The following is a 12,500-nucleotide window of genomic DNA, read 5'->3' as shown; positions in this document are numbered from 1 at the left end:
AAGTGTCTGTCTCACTCTCATATAGATGTAAACTATTCTCAATATTATTTTTTTAACTAATATAGCATATTTTTGTACCTGGAGGTATAATTCGATTAAGGAAACTACTATAATTTTGGTTGTCTTTCCGACTGCTTTTACGAAGCCCATTGACTGTCTTTCGGGCTACCTGCTATATACGAGGTAAAGCCCGTTGACTGTCTTTCGCGTTATACGATCTATTGAGCTACCTATAAAAGGTAAAGTCCATAATATCTTACTGTCTTTCGGGCTGCCTAACGACAGCGTGACTATAATGTTTGGAGGCTTTCTGTTTTCCTTATTATTATGGATATATCTAAAACTGCCCATTTAAATAAATCAGACGGTTGGCATGCTGATCAAAAAGAGGAATAAAGACACCGCAATATTAATGAAGAGTTTGCAAATGTGTAGATTTCATATTTTTGGGAAAGGTAGCAAAAGGTACCAGTGCTGGTGGAAAGCTTCCTCTAGAAGAAAACATACTATCCTTTACCGCATCCATCCCGTAACTGTCGGAACAATGCTGAAATTTTTTTTACAGAATTCCCATCCTCCGTTTGCCAACTGCGCTATAGGCTTGTTGGGAAGCATTTATCATGTCTACTACCGCGTTCACTTAGATTTTGCTGTACCTACTTTTCTTAGGTACGAAGTCTTTCCCTCTAACACTGCTGCTACCCTTGGTCGTCGGCCCCTTGCATCCAAAACAGATAGTCTTTGTTTGTTTTTGTGTTCTCTCTCCGTTATTGTTCCTTTTTAAAAATTTTAAATCTTACTTCGGATATAAATCACAAACATTTGAGAATTATCAGCTTCTACTTTTATATTTTTGCTAAAATGAACGATAACAACTTACTTCTTGAAGAGGACTTCCAGCACCGTATTATGCCTTTTCTGCCTCACGCGCTCTGTGATTCTATCTCTTCCTTCATTTTCTCTGGGTCTTGTCTTCCACGATCGACCTCTTGCAAAATTCTCCCATTTTCTCTCAAACCTACACTTACACACACTTGCAGGTTTCCAAAACATCACTGCAACATGGAGCATAAGAAGTATCAGCCGTTCCACCTCCCAGTCATTGAATTTTTGTTCTACCTTGATACAAAATTTTTTATTACGTATCTATGAACATTTTTTAAACGCGTCTATATGCATTTTTTTTTATTAATATTTCACCTCTGGTCATTCCCCAAACTGTTCACTTAAATCTGCGCTTTCCTTCATTCCTTGTCACAACCAAGCTGATAGAAATTTGATATAGACTTAAAACAGAGCCGAAGTTTTGTAACTGTAAGTCTTTGGAGAAAGGAGACGAGTTCCTAAAAATTAGTTCTGTCATCATCCGAAGCAAAGCTTTCGTTTTGATAATACCGCTTCGGGACAAGGAACAGTATGGCTGTAGACATTCTTTCTGTAAGGATTTTGCTCTATGACACTAATTCTGATGAATTTTGCGAAATACTGAGGCATACACGTTCTGTGGGTTGCTCGGAGTATTTGTGGTCTGATCACATTTTTTCGATTTTGAGTTATAATTATACCTGATTAAGTAGGTACTTGATATGTTTTAATTTAGAAATTCGATGTGTAGAATGATAGACAAATGGCTTGGTAAGCTTGCCTTCCAGTTGCATGTGAACAAATTTTCTCGAAGAAACTTAGAATGAAAATATATCTGGAAATTATTTGACGTGTCATGCACTTAGATTATTCCTTAAGGAGTAAATTAATGGCGAGCCAAGTTAAATGCTAAGTTAGATCCATTTGAAATAACGGAGATGTCAATAAAATGTTACTAACATTTTGCGCACAGACAATAGACAATAATAGCCGTGATACTCGAAGGAGGAATTATCTATACTAAACTAACCAAGATTTTCCTCATAAGAATGTGATGCGGTAACAGCAATTGCATTGAGTGCGAGAGAGCACTACTGATTTTTAACAGCTAATTGCTATTCTTCGTTCACGTAATTAGGAACGAGCAAATAGGTTTCTTTTTACTGCAGTGCATGAGAAAAAAAAAAAAAAAAAAAAGATAAGGAACAAAACATGAAAAGGATGAGTGAGATGATCAAATGCAGATAATGCTAACAGTGGACAAACAGTCATCTTTAAGAGAGAAGGATGAAAAGGTCCAGAACACACACACACACAAAGTGTTCGTATCATAGTAAGGTCATCGTTTAGTAGGACAAAAGTGGTGAACACCATAATGAAATCTGTCAATTCCAACAGAGGTATTTAATCTATCTTACAAAAACACGAAATTCCATATGGTCCCCTCCATTCTGGCTCTCCATTAGAAATTATTTGTTATTTAATTGCAAGAGTGAGAGGCAAATCGAGTTATCTGTGAATGGTTTACTTTTGATGAATATCAGTTAGCAGAGCAAGGATATGGCAATTTTAGCAACACATAAACAAAGAAGTTATTATATTGAAGTTCCCTTTCACTAGTCTGTTTCTAGATGTTTTTCATAATGCATCTTCTATATGTCCCTCACGCGCCATTTTTTTTCAATTTTGACATGATAAGATGTGAAAATATATAAATATTTATTTTCCTTAAAAAGATTTCTGTCTTTTGTCTATTCCAGTCAAAACATGTTTATGAATTTTGTTTTCTGTACACTTTAATGGGATTCAGTGTCTCGGGCGTCCCTGAGATCCTTTAAGCAGGAATCTCCATCGGCTCATGCTCTCTTACTAGTAATCAAAGGAATGGAAAGGCCTTTGAAGAAAGTCTCTTCTCTCTCTCTCTCTCTCTCTCTCTCTCTCTCTCGTCAGCTACTCTCGCTTTTATCTCCCCAACCTCTCCGTTTTCTTAGGGACTAATTAAATCTCCTAAGGCTTAAAAGCCGGGGCCCTGGATACAGTTCTTTGGCTAAATACAATGGGGTTGGTTGGCTATAATTACGTCAAGAACGAGGGCTGCCAGTAACTATATACAAATATATATGTATATATTATATATATATTAGATAATATATATTTTTATTAGATATATATATATATATATCTATTATATATTACATACAATAATAATATGTTTATATAATAAACGATTTAAATATAAATATAATATTATATTATATTATTATATAATATATTTAATATATATATATATATATTGTGTGTGTATGTATGTAGTATATTTATTTTTGAATGCGTTTCTGCTGCTTTCCTCATCTTTTTATTGTGTTAGTTACTTGAGAATTACGTATGTGGTTGAAAACTTTCTTTTTGAGTATGTGGTTGCGAAACACATTCTAATGACCTTAATTCTGACTTAAGCCAGTAAAGATGGTTGTAGATTGGCAGGGAATAGGAAGCTGATTATCTTGGATGTGGGATTTGGACCAAGCACTCCAAAAGCAAGTTTCGCTTCATTTCTCTGAGGTTGTTCGGTGCTCAGATAAAGGTAATTTAGGAAAACGAAAGGAAAGAATTCCATACAGACATGACCACATTGCCCTCATACCTCTTCGATTTCTTCACACTTTTTTTGGTGGTGGGGGTGGGGGTTATGCTTGTCAGTACAAAGCCTGAGATCCTCATGCAAGAAAAAATGAAGAACTCCTAGTCAGGTCGGAAACGTGACGCCGCTCTGTCACTGCGGGTGCGTGTTCGAATCCTGCTATGGACGTCAGAATTTCTTCTTATTCTTGCATCTGGACCTAAAGCTTTATAGTGACAAGTTTATCCAAAAAGTGTGTAGAATTCGAGAAATTAAGAAGGCATATACGTATGACAACCAGTTACATAGGTATCGGGTAAAAGGTATTATTAGATTCTGCATACATACATATTACATACGTTTTTTATATATACACAACTACATATATAATCTGAGTTCTAAATAGACGGTATTTATTAGCGGACAGGAATGCATCATCGTCTATAACATTCCACTGGGGCTATAAGGTCAACTCACACGATATGTAGGGTTAAGGATTTTCTGCTTATCTAGATTTTACCACGTCGGAGTTCTGGAAATATCTCAAATTACGTAGGTAACGATTAGCAACCCACTCGAGGCCAGCTGTAAAGATTTATGAATGATTATGGTAACTATGTGGGAAGTGGCCATGAAACCTTGTAAAGATCCAGAAAATATTCAAGAAGATGAAATGATATTTGTAGAAATATATTAACGTCTCATTAACATTTTCTTTCATAGAAATACGTACAACACAACACCAACCCCAACAAAATTATACAAGATGTATATTATATATATACATATATATATATATATATGTGTGTGTGTGTTTTTGTGTATTATTGATATTATATATGTGTATAGTATGTATATATATGATGTGTATGTATGTGTATGTATGTAGTATGTATGTGTGTGTGTGTATGTATGGTGCATGCTTGCCTTATCGAGACCGGTGTTTCGAAATAATTCTTTTTACTTCACAGACGGCAGTGATAGAGTTTGGCTGGATGGGAGGAAAGGGGGAAGCGTCCTTTCATTTAATTCAGCTTTTGATGCTTCGGCAGTGAATGACCTTCGCTTAATCAGTCAATTTCTTAGTGACGTCACTCCCTGAGCTCTGACGTCAGTTTCGAAATGACACTTCTTTTCTTGCAGCCACTTCTGTCACTTTTATGTCGATTTTGTATTTATTTATTTATTTAGTTATTTTTACTGGTGATGTAAATGGACATATCTTACTATAATGGGCGTAATGTCTGTTCGTCCGTCTGTCATTCAACCACTGCCAAACAGCTGGTCCGATGGGCATGAAACTTGGCAGGGTTACAGTGGGGGCCCCTAAGATGGTTTATAATGGGGTTTCATCCTACCTTCCCCACCCCTCAGAAGGGGGTGGGGGTGAGATGGGATTCCCTGAAACGGAGCTGGTTCTGCCCTTGAAACGAGGCTGGTCAGGCCCATAGACTTGAGTCACCTTACGAATTTTCATACATAATTTCTGTATACATTATGTTTACTAGTCCTTGTAAACATATGGAAGAAATGTGAATATTCATGAATGGCTTTCTATTAGGAATAATAATTTTTGAGACCAAAGCACTACAGGCAGTATTTAGCAATATGGTGCCGTTATTAAGGAGAATTGATAAAAATATTTTTGCATCTAGTTTGATATTCAAGGACAAAGTTGCTATAATTTTCAAATTTTCTTCTTCTTCTTCTTCTTCTTCTTCTTCTTCTTCTTTTATTGTTATTATTAGTATTGAAGAATTTTTAAAATAGCACTATACTGTCATAGCTTGAAAACGAAATTTATTCAAATATAGTACAAAAATTTTTGTATAATACAGTTGCGGTGTGGTATGTTTTGAAAATAGTAATTAATGGTTTCTTCAGCTTTATTCAGCATTAACAATCTTTTTCAAACATCTTGCTTCAAGTTCAATAACAGTTGCATGATTTTTTTTAGTTGTAATGACTCGCAACTGAAGATATATACATACACATATATAAGCATATAGTATATATGGGTGTATAAACTCCCATCCTCACCTTTTTAAAACAATAACTGTAAAAGCATTTCAGCAAATAGGTACAATGAAACTAGATATATTCTCTGTCAATCACTGCAGGAACCCATTGTTCAAACTCTGAAAATAATACCGTCATGACATAGATTTTCACGAATAAAAATTTTTGGTTTATTTTCAACACCAATACTTTTAGAACATGCTGTATTGCGCATGAACAATTTATGTATCTGATTCCCAACTGCAACAATCCGTATCTCGATGTAATTGTAAATAAACATTCTATGGGAGGAAGCTTCGCTGCAGTAGGAAATCGATCAAATTCTTTTGTCACAAGCACAAAAACCATTGGCATATTACCGTGTAAACATAGCAATGGTTATGTTGAAATTCTCTCTCTCTCTCTCTCTCTCTCTCTCTCTCTCTCTCTCTCTCTCTCTCTCTCTCTCTCTCTCTGCCTTCTTGTAAGCATAGATTATTAATTATTGAAATAATATCGTACAACGTTTGCGCATGGATAAACTACTATTATAAAAGATATCGTTACGTTTTGCGAAGATTAGGTCTTACAGTTGTTTGTTTACTCATTATTATTATTTTTTATTTATTTTTTTTTTTTTTGCTCTATCACAGTCCTCCAATCGACTGGGTGGTATTTATAGCGTGGGGTTCCGGGTTGCATCCTGCCTCCTTAGGAGTCCATCACTATTCTTACTATGTGCGCCGTTTCTAGGATCACACACTTCTGCATGAGTCCTGAAGCTACTTCAGCGTCTAGTTTTTATAGATTCCTTTTCAGGGATCTTGGGATCGTGCCTAGTGCTCCTATGATTATGGGTACGATTTCCACTGGCATATCCCATATCCTTCTTATTTCTATTTTCAGATCTTGATACTTATCCATTTTTTCCCTCTCTTTCTCTTCAACTCTGGTGTCCCATGGTATTGCAACATCAATGAGTGATACTTTCTTCTTGATTTTGTCAATCAACGTCACGTCTGGTCTATTTGCACGTATCACCCTATCTTTTCTGATACCATAGTCCCAGAGGATCTTTGCCTGATCGTTTTCTATCACTCCTTCAGGTTGGTGCTCGTACCACTTATTACTGCAAGGTAGCTGATGTTTCTTGCACAGGCTCCAGTGGAGGGCTTTTGCCACTGAATCATGCCTCTTTTTGTACTGGTTCTGTGCAAGTGCCGGACATTCGCTGGCTATGTGGTGTATGGTTTCATTTTTCGTATTGCACTTCCTACATATGGGAGAGATGTTATTTCCGTCTATCGTTCTTTGAACATATCTGGTTCTTAGGGCCTGATCTTGTGCCGCTGTTATCATTCCTTCAGTTTCCTTCTTTAGGTCTCCCCTCTGTAGCCATTGCCATGTGTCATCGCTGGCTAGTTCTTTAATCTGTCTCATGTATTGTCCGTGCATTGGTTTGTTGTGCCAGTCCTTTGTTCTGTTTGTCATTCTCCTGTCTGTATATTTCTGGGTCTTCGTCTACTTTTATTAGTCCTTCTTCCCATGCACTCTTTAGCCACTCGTCTTCACTGGTTTTCAGATATTGCCCCAGCGCTCTGTTCTCGATGTTGACGCAGTCCTCTATACTTAGTAGTCCTCTCCCTCCTTCCTTTCGTGTTATGTATAGTCTGTCCGTATTTGCTCTTGGGTGTAGTGCTTTGTGTTTTGTCATATGTTTCCTGGTTTTCTGATCTATGCTGCGGAGTTCTGCCTTCGTCCATTCCACTATTCCGGCGCTGTATCTGATTACTGGCACTGCCCATGTGTTTATGGCTTTTATCATATTTCCGGCGTTGAGATTTGACTTGAGTATCGCCTTCAGTCTCTGCATATATTCTTTCCTGATCGTGTCCTTCATCTCTTGGTGTTTTATATCTCCTCCTTCCATTATTCCCAGGTATTTGTATCCAGTCTCATCTATGTGTTTGATGTTGCTCCCATCTGGTAGCTTTATCCCTTCAGTTCTTGTTACTTTGCCCTTTTGTATGTTGACTAAGGCGCATTTTTCTATTCCAAACTCCATCCTGATGTCCCCAGATACAATTATTGCCTTGATGCTCTTACCATACAGCTTGATGTCGTCCATGAACATCAGATGGTTAATTCTGTTGCCTCTTTTCTTGAGTTGGTACCCGGCATCCATCTTCTGTAGTACTTTTGTCATGGGAATCATGGCTACTATATATTTTCAGGCATTCTATTAGCCATGTGTGTGGTATCATGTCGAAGGCTTTCTTTTAATCTATCCATTTTTATTATTATTATTATTATTATATTATTATTATTATTATTATTATTATTATTATTATTATTATTATTATAAGTAGAAGTAGTAGTAAAAGAATAAAAGTTCAAGTCTTCATAATAAAAATCATAATGTCAATCATTCAAATGGTATCTTTGTACGTCAACATAAGCATTGATGTTTAATACAACGTTGAAACTAACATGACCAGCAAACGCTGGTGCTGATCAGTCCATCACATAACCATATCCTCTCTTTGGTAGACAGCACTTTCCGAAGATATTCAGCGAACACTCACGAATGCTTTTTCGAAGTCAACAGTTTTAAGATTTGAATGAATGAATCAGGAAGGCTGATATGCATATAGTATTACAAAATAAAAGTTCTTCTGTAATCTGGAAAATGAAAGATTTCCCATAGTCCTGAATGAGTGAAGTGTACTACATAGCTTTTTTGCGACGTTTATGGCATTTTAGAAAAGAATGGGTGCTTTTGGATATTTCAGAGAAACTTATTCGCATTTGTAGCCACACTTTTCGACCCTTGTTTTCGTTCTTAACACGAATTGCATTATTGTGATGTATGATTGGTTGATCCATCGTGGAGACAGTAACTGTCTGAAAGACTCATTGACATTATAAATAATAACAGCTCTAAATATTATAATGGTAGTAATTGTTATTAATTTTGTTTATTCCTACTATCTCCTCCTCATCATCATGACCGTAACTGAATAGCAGGCGCACTGCAACAGAGCTCTTGGGACTAATTAGGTATTCACTTTCAATCCGAACCTAACTAATTATGCGTAAGGTATTCGTTATACTTCATGTTGCTGCTCGTCTGTCGTTTCTTGATTTTGTATGGTACACTGAGTTCTGAATCTACTTTGATTTTGAAACGTTTGGACGTTCAACTCTATTTTACCCTTGAGTTGTGTTAAGGATATAAATATGAAAGTCTTTGTATATGCGTTTATGTATGTTTGTTCTGAACTAGAATTTTTGCATTATTTAGCTAGCAATGCCTGTTTGCTTACTTATATAGAATGTATTTATCATGAATGTTGTTATTGGAAGTCTGTCAAAATTAGATTGAAAGGTTTTCGCATTTTTAAGCTTCTCTTCCCTAAAGAATTCCATTAACTGTCAGGAATATCTTGTGTCAAGGTGAACAAATAATAACATTGCTCGTGTTTTCCTGGGTAGTTTCTAGACAATATACAATACAAGATGTTGTTCTGAATTACAAAAAAAAAAGTTAATAACACCCCTCTTGTTTGTTACAGTTTTGTATGAATGTTTCTCTTCCCTAGTGCTTCATTTCCTCCTTTTGGAATTCGACAACTGGATAATACTTTTGGTCCATTTTGTTTATTTATTTGATTTCTTGTTTGTTGTGTGGATTTTTAAGAAAATGTGATTACAGTCCTATAATAGCGAAGCATTGGTTACGTGATGGGTTATGTCTATATTGGTTATTTGTATATTCGTTATGTCATTCATAAATTAAGTAAAGGTTTAGGTCCCACGAAGATTAAAAAACGTAATCCTATTTAAGCTTTTTCAGTGCTGTTCTATCAAAATGTCATTCAACAGGAAAAAAGGAATGACATAACCAGTGCTTTGTTATTATTTGACAGTAGTCCCTGTTTTGAAAATTTAACAATTATCCGTGGGATATTAACGCGAAACTTTTACAGAGGTCTTTATTTTAAATTTTGTGAACCGTAATGAATATAGTATTCTTACATCAGCTTACCAACCTAACGGGAAATGGAAAGAAAACATTGTGATTAAGATTTCAGTAACGAGAGAGAGACCTTACAGACCTTACAGACCTTACATCTTGTTCGGGTTGCCCCAGGTCCCTCAGTGTGAGGCACCTCTAATGTCTACCAGAGAGTTGCTAGTACATCTTCCGGTATATTTTGCATCTTCCAATCTTGGATGGTCTGGGATGCAGTTTAGATATTTGTCGAGCTTATTCTTAAACACATCTACGCTCACTCCTGATATATTCCTCAGATGAGCTGGCAACGCATTGAATAGACGCTGCATTATCGATGCTGGTGCGTAGTGGATTAATGTCCTGTGTGCTTTCCTTATTTTTCCTGGTATAGTTTTGGGCACTATTAATCTACCTCTGCTTGCTCTTTCTGATATTTTTAGTTCCATGATATTTTCTGCTATTCCTTCTATCTGTTTCCATGCCTGAATTATCATGTAGCGTTCTCTTCTCCTTTCTAGACTATATAATTTTAAGAATTGTAGTCTTTCCCAGTAGTCTAGGTCCTTAACTTCTTCTATTCTAGCTGTAAAGGACCTTTGTACACTCTCTATTTGTGCAATATCCTTTTGATAGTGTGGGTACCATATCATATTGCAATATTCAAGTGGACTACGAACATATGTTTTATAAAGCATAATCATGTGTTCAGCTTTTCTTGTTTTGAAGTGCCGTAACAACATTCCCATTTTTGCTTTACATTTTGCCAACAGAGTTGCTATTTGATCATTGCATAACATGTTCCTATTCATCATCACACCAAGGTCTTTAACTGCTTCCTTATTTGTGATGGTCTCATTATTAGGTCCCTTATATGCATATAGCTTTCTTTCTCTGTCTCCATAATTTATTGATTCAAATTTATCAGAGTTAAATACCATCCTATTTACCTCTGCCCAATCATATACTTTGTTAAGGTCTCTTTGTAGAGCGTTCCTATCTTCATCACAAGTAATTTCTCTACCTTATTCTTGTGTCATCTGCGCAAACTACTCACTACCGAATCCTTCACATTATTGTCTATGTCTTCAATCATAATAACAAACAGTATTGCAGCTAACACCGTACCTTGCGGCACACCGGATATTACCTTGACTTCAATCCGATTTCTCGTGTCGTTTGCAATAACTATCTGTTTTCTGTTGTGTAAAAATTCTTTTAACCATCTTCCTACTTTATCCACGATATTGTGTTTTCTAATTTTCTTCGCTAATATATTATGGTCTACTTTATCAAAAGATTTTGCAAAGTCTAAATAAACCACATCTGTTTCATTTCCGCTTTTCATATTTTTGAATATGTTCTCACGGTGGACTAACAGTTGGGTTTGTGTACTTTTTCCGGGTACGAAACCATGTTGTCCTTTATTAAAACAAATTATTTTTTATTAAAATGTTTCATAATATTTTTCTTCATTATCCTTTCATACACTTCATAATATGTGATGTTAGACTCACAGGCCTATAATTACTTGCCTCTAGTCTTGATCCACTTTTGAAAGTAGGGGTGATATATGCTAATTTGTGCTCATCATAAATCTTGCCTGTATCTACACTTTGTCTTAATAATATTGCAAGTGGCTTTGCGATAGAATGAACTACTTTCTTTAACAAAATAGCAGGAATTCCATCAGGCCCTGCAGCAGCTCCATTTTTAATTTCATTAATAGCCTGCACAATATCAGCTTCATTAATATCTATGTCAGCTAAATATTCACTATTTTCATCCCTTACTTCTATATCATTATCTTCATTATCTATTCTAGGGGTGAATTCTCTCTTATATCGTTCTGCCAGTATGTTGCAAATTTCCTTTTTTTCATTCGTTAATCTCCCTTCAATTCTCAGAGGGCCTATTTCTATTCTTCTTTTATTCATCTTCTTCGCATATGAGTATAATAGCTTGGGGTTTTGCTTGATATTTAATAGGGTTTTTTCTTCCAAGTCCCGTTTTTCATTTTCTTTTGATTGTATAATCTTTTGTTCTGCATTTTCTATCTTACTTTTTAGTTCTATAACTTTCCATGCATTTTTTTCTTTTGCAAGACCTTTTTTCCACTTTCTGATTTTCTGGAACAAGATCCTTCTGTCTCTTGGTATGCATGAATGATGTTTACTTTTCTTCTTCGGTATATATTTTTCCACTATTTTTCTCCAATATTTTATATAATATCTCCGTATTTACCCTTATGTCATCACTTACGAAAATGTTATCCCAATCTTTGTTTAATTCTTCATTAATTCTGACCATTTTATATTTTTTTACTGTAGAAGTTGTATTTTTCCATATCCTTCCCACTTTTTCATTTCTTGCTTATCTCTATTTTCACTTGCTTTGGAATGAACTGTTAATTCTATGACATTATGGTCTGAAATATTCGCATTATAAACTATTATTTCTTTAACATAATTCATCTCGTTCACAAATACTAGGTCTAAAGTATTTTCCTTTCTTGTTGGCAGGTGATTTATTTGTTGAATGTTGTATTCTAGTAGCATATCTAATAGCTTTTCAAATTGCCTCTTATCTTCTGCACTACTATTACTCTCTTTTTATATGTATAAGTACAACCACAATCTCCTATTCGTTCTTTCCATTCTACGAAAGGAAAGTTGAAGTCACCAGATAGGAGAATAGTCCAGTCCTTGTGGTTTCTACATATATCATCCAATTTTTCAATTATTAAGTCAAACTCTTTAGTATTAGGAGGTCTATATATTACTATGTTCATCAATTTTTCAGATTCAAATTCTACCGCTATTAGTTCACATTCTGAGTTACTATATTTCTCATATATTTTTCCTTGTTTTTTGTCTTTCCCATATATTGCGGTTCCCCCTTGATTCCTATTTTTTCTATCTGATCTATAAGTTTGGAACCCTTTTATTTGATCATCATTCCCAGTCTCTTGGGAATACCAGGTTTCACTTATACTTATTATAT

General features: G+C 35.4%; 1 protein-coding gene across 1 annotated transcript in view; it reads left to right on the top strand.

The window, feature by feature from the left end:
• LOC135220952 (cGMP-dependent protein kinase, isozyme 1-like) overlaps window positions 1-12,500 on the top strand; it is a 490,937-nt gene that overhangs the window by 411,344 nt on the left and 67,093 nt on the right. The window lies entirely within an intron of this gene.

Source organism: Macrobrachium nipponense, chromosome 2, assembly GCF_015104395.2.
Source record: "Macrobrachium nipponense isolate FS-2020 chromosome 2, ASM1510439v2, whole genome shotgun sequence".
NCBI lineage: Eukaryota > Metazoa > Arthropoda > Malacostraca > Decapoda > Palaemonidae > Macrobrachium > Macrobrachium nipponense.
This window is presented reverse-complemented; position numbering and strand designations above follow the sequence as displayed.